At 40.7% G+C, this 8142-nt stretch overlaps 1 non-coding gene across 1 annotated transcript; it reads left to right on the top strand.

Annotated features, from left to right (window-relative positions):
• The first annotated feature begins 4474 nt into the window (after nucleotides 1-4474).
• LOC130959169 (small nucleolar RNA R71) lies at nucleotides 4475-4582 on the top strand. Its single transcript, XR_009078264.1, has one exon. It is a non-coding gene; the product is annotated as a small nucleolar RNA R71 (small nucleolar RNA).
• The last annotated feature ends 3560 nt before the right edge of the window (nucleotides 4583-8142 follow it).

Here is an 8142-nt window from a genome sequence, read left to right as displayed (position 1 = left end):
TAGATGAGCGGGGCTTTTAGCTTTTTGCCTCTGAATAGTTTTGGCATATCACTTTATCCTTTGGAATTCAGAATGATTGGCTTCTTTAGGAACTCAGGATCCAGATAATGTCATTGATTCTCCTAGTTAAGTATGATGATTCTTGAACACAGTTACTTATTGAGTCTTGGCTGTGGCCCAAAGCACTCTGTCTTCCAGTATTACCACCGGATACATACATGCCACAGACACATAATTGGGTGAACCTTTTCAGATTGTGACTCAGCTTTGCTAGAGTCCCCAACTAGAGGTGTCCAGGGTTCTTAAGCACACTCTTATTGCCTTGGATCACAACTTTATTTCTTTTTTTTCTTTCTTTTCTTCTTTTTTTTTCAGTTTTTTTTTTCGTTTGCTTCTTCTTTTTTTTTTGTATTCACTGCTTTTTCTTGCTTCAAGAATCATTTTTATGATTTTTCAGATCCTCAGTAACATGTCTCCTTTTTCATCATTCTTTCAAGAGCCAACATTCATGAATCACAAATTCAAAAGACATATGCACTGTTCAAGCATACATTCAGAAAACAAAAAGTGTTGCCACCACATCAAGATAATTAAACTGTTATAAAATTCAAAATTCATGCAATTCTTTTCTTTTTCAATTAAGAACATTGTTTATTTTAAGAAAGGTGATGGATTCATAGGACATTCATAACTTTAAGGCATAGACACTAAGACACTAATGATCATAAGACACAAACATGGATAACATAAGCATGAAAATTTCGAAAAACAAGAAAATAAAGAACAAGGAGATTAAAGAACGGGTCCACCTTAGTGATGGCGGCTTGTTCTTCCTCTTGAAGGTCTTATGGAGTGCTTGAGCTCCTCAATGTCTCTTCCTTGTCTTTGTTGCTCCTCTCTCATGATTCTTTGATCTTCTCTAATTTCATGGAGGAGGATGGAATGTTCTTGGTGCTCCACCCTTAGTTGTCCCATGTTGGAACTCAATGCTCCTAGGGAGGTGTTTAGTTGCTCCCAATAGTCTTGTGGAGGAAAGTGCATCCCTTGAGGTATCTCAGGGATCTCATGATGAGAGGGGTCTCTTGTTTGCTCCATCCTTTTCTTGGTGATGGGCTTATCCTCATCAATGGAGGTATCTCCTTCTATGTCAACTCCAACTGAATAACAGAGGTGACAAATGAGATGAGGAAAGGCTAGCCTTGCCAAGGTGGAAGACTTGTCCGCCACTTTATAGAGTTCTTGGGCTATGACCTCATGAACTTCTACTTCTTCTCCAATCATGATGCTATGAATCATGATGGCCCGGTCTAGAGTAACTTCGGACCGGTTGCTAGTGGGAATGATTGAGCGTTGGATGAACTCCAACCATCCTCTAGCCACGGGTTTGAGGTCATGCCTTCTCAATTGAACCGGCTTGCCTCTTGAATCTCTCTTCCATTGTGCGCCCTCTTCACCTATGACTGTGAGGACTTGGTCCAACCTTTGATCAAAGTTGACCCTTCTAGTGTAAGGATGTGCATCTCCTTGCATCATGGGTAAGTTGAATGCTAATCTTACATTTTCCGGACTAAAATCCAAGTATTTCCCCCGAACCATAGTAAGATAATTCTTTGGATCCGGGTTCACACTTTGATCATGGTTCTTGGTGATCCATGCATTGGCATAGAACTCTTGAAACATCAAGATTCCGACTTGTTGAATGGGGTTGGTAAGCACTTCCCAACCTTTTCTTCGGATCTCATGGCGGATCTCCGGATATTCACCCTTTTTGAGTGAAAAGGGGACCTCGGGGATCACCTTCTTCAAGGCCACAACTTCATAGAAGTGGTCTTGATGCACCCTTGAGATGAATCTATCCATCTCCCATGACTCGGAGGTGGAAGCTTTTGCCTTCCCTTTCCTCTTTCTAGAGGTTTCTCCGGCCTTGGATGCCATAAATGGTTATGGAAAAACAAAAAGCAATGCTTTTACCATACCAAACTTAAAAGGTTTGCTCGTCCTCGAGCAAAAGAAGAAAGAAGAGAGTAGAAGAAGAAGAAATGAGGGAGAAGGAGATGGCTTATGTATTCGGCCAAGGAGGGGGAAAGTGGTGTTTAGGTTGTGTGAAAATGAAGGTGTGAAGAAGGGTATTTATAGGAGAGAGGGGAGATGGGGTTCGGCCATTATGGGTGGGTTTGGGAGGGAAAGTGGTTTGAATTTGAAGGGTGAGGTTGGTGGGGTTTTATGAAGGATGGATATGAGTGGTGAAGAGAAAGATGGGATTTGATAGGTGAAGGGGTTTTGGGGAAGAGGTATTGAGGTGATTGGTGAATGGGGGAAGAAGAGAGAGAGTGGTGGTGGGGTTGGTGGGGATCCTGTGGGGTCCACAGATCCTGTGGTGTCAAGGAAAAGTCATCCCTGCACCAAATGTTGCTCAAAATCACGTTTTGAGCCATTTCTGGCGTTAAACGCCGGGCTGGTGCCCATTCCTGGCGTTTAACGCCAGGTTCTTGCCCTTTTCTGGCGTTTAACGCCAGTCTGGTGCCCCTTTCTGGCGTTAAACGCCCAACTGCTAGGTTTACTGGCGTTTGAACGCCAGCAACATCTTCCTCCAGGGTGTGCTGTTTTTCTTCCTGTTTTTCATTTTGTTTTTGCTTTTTCAATGGATTTTGTGACTTCTTATGATCATCAACCTACAAAAAACATAAAATAACAAAAGAAAATATATAAAATATAATTATTGGGTTGCCTCCCAACAAGCGCTTCTTTAATGTCAGTAGCTTGACAGAGGGCTCTCATGGAGCCTCACAGATACTCAGAGCAATGTTGGAACCTCCCAACACCAAACTTAGAGTTTGAATGTGGGGGTTCAACACCAAACTTAGAGTTTGGTTGTGGCCTCCCAACACCAAACTTAGAGTTTGACTGTGGGGGCTCTGTTTGACTCTGAATTGAGAGAAGCTCTTCATGCTTCTTCTCCATGGTGACAGAGGGATATCCTTGAGCCTTAAACACATAGGATTCTTCATTCACTTGAATGATCAGTTCACCTCCATCAACATCAATCACAGCCTTTGCTGTGGCTAGGAAGGGTCTGCCAAGGATGATAGATTCATCCATGCACTTCCCAGTCTCTAGGACTATGAAATCAGTAGGGATGTAATGGTCTTCAACTTTCACCAAAACATTCTCTACAAGTCCATGAGCTTGTTTTCTCGAGTTGTCTGCCATCTCTAGTGAGATTCTTGCAGCTTGCACCTCAAAGATCCCTAGCTTCTCCATTACAGAGAGAGGCATGAGGTTTACACTTGACCCTAAGTCACACAGAGCCTTCTTGAAGGTCATGGTGCCTATGGTACAAGGTATTGAAAACTTCCCAGGATCTTGTCTCTTTTGAGGTAATTTCTGCTTAGACAAGTCATCCAGTTCTTTGGTGAGCAAAGGAGGTTCATCCTCCCAAGTCTCATTTCCAAATAACTTGTCATTTAGCTTCATGATTGCTCCAAGGTATTTAGCAACTTGCTCTTCATTGACATATTCATCCTCTTCAGAGGAAGAATACTCATCAGAGCTCATGAAAGGCAGAAGTAAGTCCAATGGAATCTCTATGGTCTCATTTTGAGCCTCAGATTCCCATGGTTCCTCATTGGGGAACTCAGAGGAGGCTAGTGCACGCCCACTGAGGTCTTCCTCAGTGGCGTCCACTTCCTCTCTTTCCTCTCCAAATTCGGCCATGTTGATGGCCTTGCACTCTCCTTTTGGATTTTCTTCTGTATTACTTGGAAGAGTACTTGGAGGGAATTCAGTAATTTTCTTACTCAGCTGTCCCACTTGTGCCTCCAAATTCCTAATGGAGGACCTTGTTTCAGTCATGAAACTTTGAGTGGTTTTGATTAGATCAGAGACCATGGTTGCTAAGTCAGAGGGGTTTTGCTTAGAATTCTCTGTCTGTTGCTGAGAAGATGATGGAAAAGGCTTGCCATTGCTAAACCTGTTTCTTCCACCATTGTTGTTATTGAAACCTTGTTGAGGTCTCTCTTGATTCTTCCATGAGAAATTTGGGTGATTTCTCCATGAAGAATTATAGGTGTTTCCATAGGGTTCTCCTAGGTAATTCACCTCTTCCATTGAAGGGTTCTCAGGATCATAAGCTTCTTCTTCAGATGAAGCATCCTTAGTACTGCTTGGTGCATTTTGCATTCCAGACAGACTTTGAGAAATCAAATTGACTTGTTGAGTCAATATCTTGTTCTGAGCCAGTATGGCATTCAGAGTGTCAATCTCAAGAACTCCTTTCTTCTGACTAGTCCCATTGTTCACAGGATTTCTTTCAGAAGTGTACATGAATTGGTTATTTGCAACCATTTCAATTAGCTCTTGAGCCTCTGTAGGTGTCTTCTTCAGATGAAGAGATCCTCCAGCAGAGCTATCCAAAGACATCTTGGATAGTTTTAGAGAGACCATCATAGAAAATACCTATGATGCTCCATTCAGAAAGCATGTCTGAAGGACACTTTCTGATTAATTGTTTGTATCTTTCCCAAGCTTCATAGAGGGATTCTCCATCCTTCTGTCTGAAGGTTTGGACTTCCACTCTAAGCTTACTCCATTTTTGAGGTGGAAAAAACTTTGCCAAGAAGGCATTGACTAGCTTTTCCCAAGAGTCCAGGCTGTCTTTAGGTTGAGAGTCCAACCACATTCTAGCTCTGTCTCTTATAGCAAAAGGGAATAGCATCAGTCTGTAGACCTCAGGGTCAACCCCATTAGTCTTGACTGTGTCACAGATTTGCAAGAACTCAGCTAAAAACTGATGAGGATCTTCCATTGGAAGTCCATGGAACTTGCAATTCTGTTGCATTAGAGAAACTAATTGAGGCTTAAGCTCAAAGTTGTTTGCTCCAATGGTAGGGATAGAGATGCTTCTCCCATAGAAGTCGGGAGTAGGTGCAGTAAAGTCACCCAGCACCTTCCTTGCATTGTTGGCATTGTTGTTGTTTTCGGCTGCCATGGGTTCTTCTTCTTTGAAGAATTCGGTCAGGTCCTCAATAGAGAGTTGTGCCTTAGCTTCTCTTAGCTTTCGCTTCAGGGTCCTTTCAGGTTCAGGGTCAGCTTCAACAAGAATGCCTTTGTCTCTGCTCCTGCTCATATGAAAGAGAAGAGAACAAGAAAATGTGGAATCCTCTATGTCACAATATAGAGATTCCTTGAGGTGTCAGAGGAAAAGAAAAATAGAAGAAAGAAGAAGGAGAATTTTGAACTTGATTAGATAGAGTTCGAATTGTGCATTAAGAAGGAGTAGTACTCCATAAATAGAAGGATGTGGGAAGAAGGGAAGAGAATTTTCGAAAATTAATTAAAAAGATGTCAAAAACATTTTGAAAAATTGATTGATGATTTTCGAAAATTCAAAGTGGAAAAGAAATCAAGTGATTTTTGAAAAAGATTTTGAAATTAGAAGTTAGAAAGATTTGATTGGAAACTTATTTTGAAAAAGATGTAATTAAAAAGATATGATTGAAAAAATATGATTTGAAAACAATTTTAAAAGATATGATTTGAAAACAATTTTAAAAGATATGATTTTAAAAATTGATGACTTGCCTAACAAGAAAAGATATGATTCAAACATTAAACCTTTCTAAACAGAAAAGGCAACAATCTTGAGATGTTCAATCAAATCATTAATTGTTAGTAAGTATCTTTGAAAAAGGAAAGAAATTGATTTTGAAAACATTTGATTGAAAAGATATGATTTGAAAAAGATTTGATTTTGAAAAACTTTGAAAACTTGGAAAAAAAATTGATTTGAAAAACAAAATCTTCCCCCTTTGCCATCCTGGCGTTAAATGCTCAGAATGGTATCCATTCTGGAGTTTAACGCCCAAAATGCACCCTTTTTGGGCGTTAAACGCCCAACCAGGTACCCTGGCTGGCGTTTAAACGCCAGTCTGTCTTCTTCACTGGGCATTTTTGAATGCCCAGCTTTTTCTGTGTGATTCCTCTGCAGTATGTTCTGAATCCTGAATTCTTTGTATTATTGACTTGAAAAGACACAAATTAAAAATATTTTTGGATTTTTTTAATAATCAAAATGCAACAAGAATCAAATAACAATGCATGCAAGACACCAAACTTAGCTGTTTGTATACTACTGACACTATATGAGACACATAAACACTCAAGTAAAAAAATTCAAAGATCAGAATAAGAAATCATCAAAAATTACTTGAAGATCTTTAAGACACATGAATGAATGCATGCAATTGACACCAAACTTAAGATGAGACACTAGACTCAAGCAAGAAACATAAAATCTTTTTGGTTTTTATGATTTTTAAAAATTTTTTTTTTTTGTGATTTTCGAAAATTAAGTGGAAAAAGATATCAAAATTCTTAATGAGAATTCCAGGAATCAGTGCAATGCTAGTCTAAGACTCCGGTCCAGGAATTAGACATGGCTTCACAGCCAGCCAAGCTTTCAAAGAAAGCTTCGGTCCAAAACACTAGACATGGCCAAAGGCCAGCCAAGCCTTAGCAGATCACTGCTCCAAAAGCAAGATTGATAAAAAAAAATCACAAGCTTTTGTGATGATAAGTTGAAACCTCGGTCCAATGAAATTAGACATGGCTTCTCAGCCAGCCAGATTTCAACAAATCATCATGAAACTCTAGAATTCATCTTCAAGAATTTCAAAAAAAATAAATACCTAATCTAAGCAACAAGATGAACCGTCAGTTGTCCATACACTAAACAATCCCCGGCAACGGCGCCAAAAACTTGGTGCACGAAATTGTGATCAATACTTTTCAATACACAAACAATCCCCGGCAACGGCGCCAAAAACTTGGTGCTCAGTACCATGGCATAAACACAACTTCGCACAACTAACCAGCAAGTGCACTGGGTCGTCCAAGTAATAAACCTTACGTGAGTAAGGGTCGATCCCACGGAGATTGTTGCTATGAAGCAAGCTATGGTCACCTTGTAAATCTCAGTCAGGCAGACTCAATTGGGTATAGTGATAAACGAATAAAGCATAAAGATAAAGATAGAGATACTTATGTATATCATTGGTGAGAGCTTCAGATAAGCGAATGAAGATGCCTTCCCTTCCGTCTCTCTGCTTTCCTACTGTCTTCATCCAATCCTTCTTACTCCTTTCCATGGCAAGCTCGTGTAGGGTTTCACCGTTGTCAGTGGCTACCTCTCATCCTCTCAGTGAAAATGATTGCATATGCTCTGTCACAGCATAGCGGAATTCAGCTGTCAGTTCTCGGTCAGGCCGGAATAAAATCCATCGATCCTTTTGCGTCTGTCACTAACGCCCCGCCTGCTAGGAGTTTGAAGCACGTCACAGTCATTCAATCATTGAATCCTACTCAGAATACCACAGACAAGGTTAGACCTTCCGGATTCTCTTGAATGCCGCCATCAGTTCTCGCCTATACCACGAAGACTCCGATTAAAGAATCCAAGAGATATTCACTGAGCCTTGATTGCTTGTAGAACAAGAGTGATTGTCAGTCACTTTGTTCATGAGTGAGAATGATGATGAGTGTCAATCATCACCTTCATCAAGTTGAAGAACAAGTGATATCTTGGACAAAGAACAAGCGGAATTGAATAGAAGAACAGTAGTAATTGCATTAATACTCGAGGTACAGCAGAGCTCCACACCTTAATCTATGGTGTGTAGAAACTCCACCGTTGAAAATACATAAGAACAAGGTCTAGGCATGGCCGTGAGGCCAGCCTCCCAATGATCTAAGATAGCATGAAACTCAAAGATAGCTACCAAGATGTCAAATACAATAGTAAAAGGTCCTACTTATAGAAAACTAGTAGCCTAAGGTGTACAAAGATGAGTAAATGACATAAAAATCCACTTCCGGGCCCACTTGGTGTGTGCTTGGGCTGAGCAATGAAGCATTTTCGTGTAGAGACTCCTCTTGGAGTTAAACGCCAGCTTTTATGCCAGTTTGGGCGTTTAACTCCCATTTAGGTGCCAGTTCCGGCGTTTAACGCTGGAATTTCTTGAGGTGACTTTGAACGCCGGTTTGGGCCATCAAATCTTGGGCAAAGTATGGACTATCATATATTGCTGGAAAGCCCAGGATGTCTACTTTCCAACACCGTTGAGAGCGCGCCAATTGGGCTTCTGT

Source organism: Arachis stenosperma, chromosome 10 (assembly GCF_014773155.1).
Source record: "Arachis stenosperma cultivar V10309 chromosome 10, arast.V10309.gnm1.PFL2, whole genome shotgun sequence".
Taxonomy (NCBI): Eukaryota; Viridiplantae; Streptophyta; class Magnoliopsida; order Fabales; family Fabaceae; genus Arachis; species Arachis stenosperma.
The sequence above is the reverse complement of the archived record's forward strand: the minus strand, read 5'-3'. Positions and strand labels throughout refer to the sequence as shown.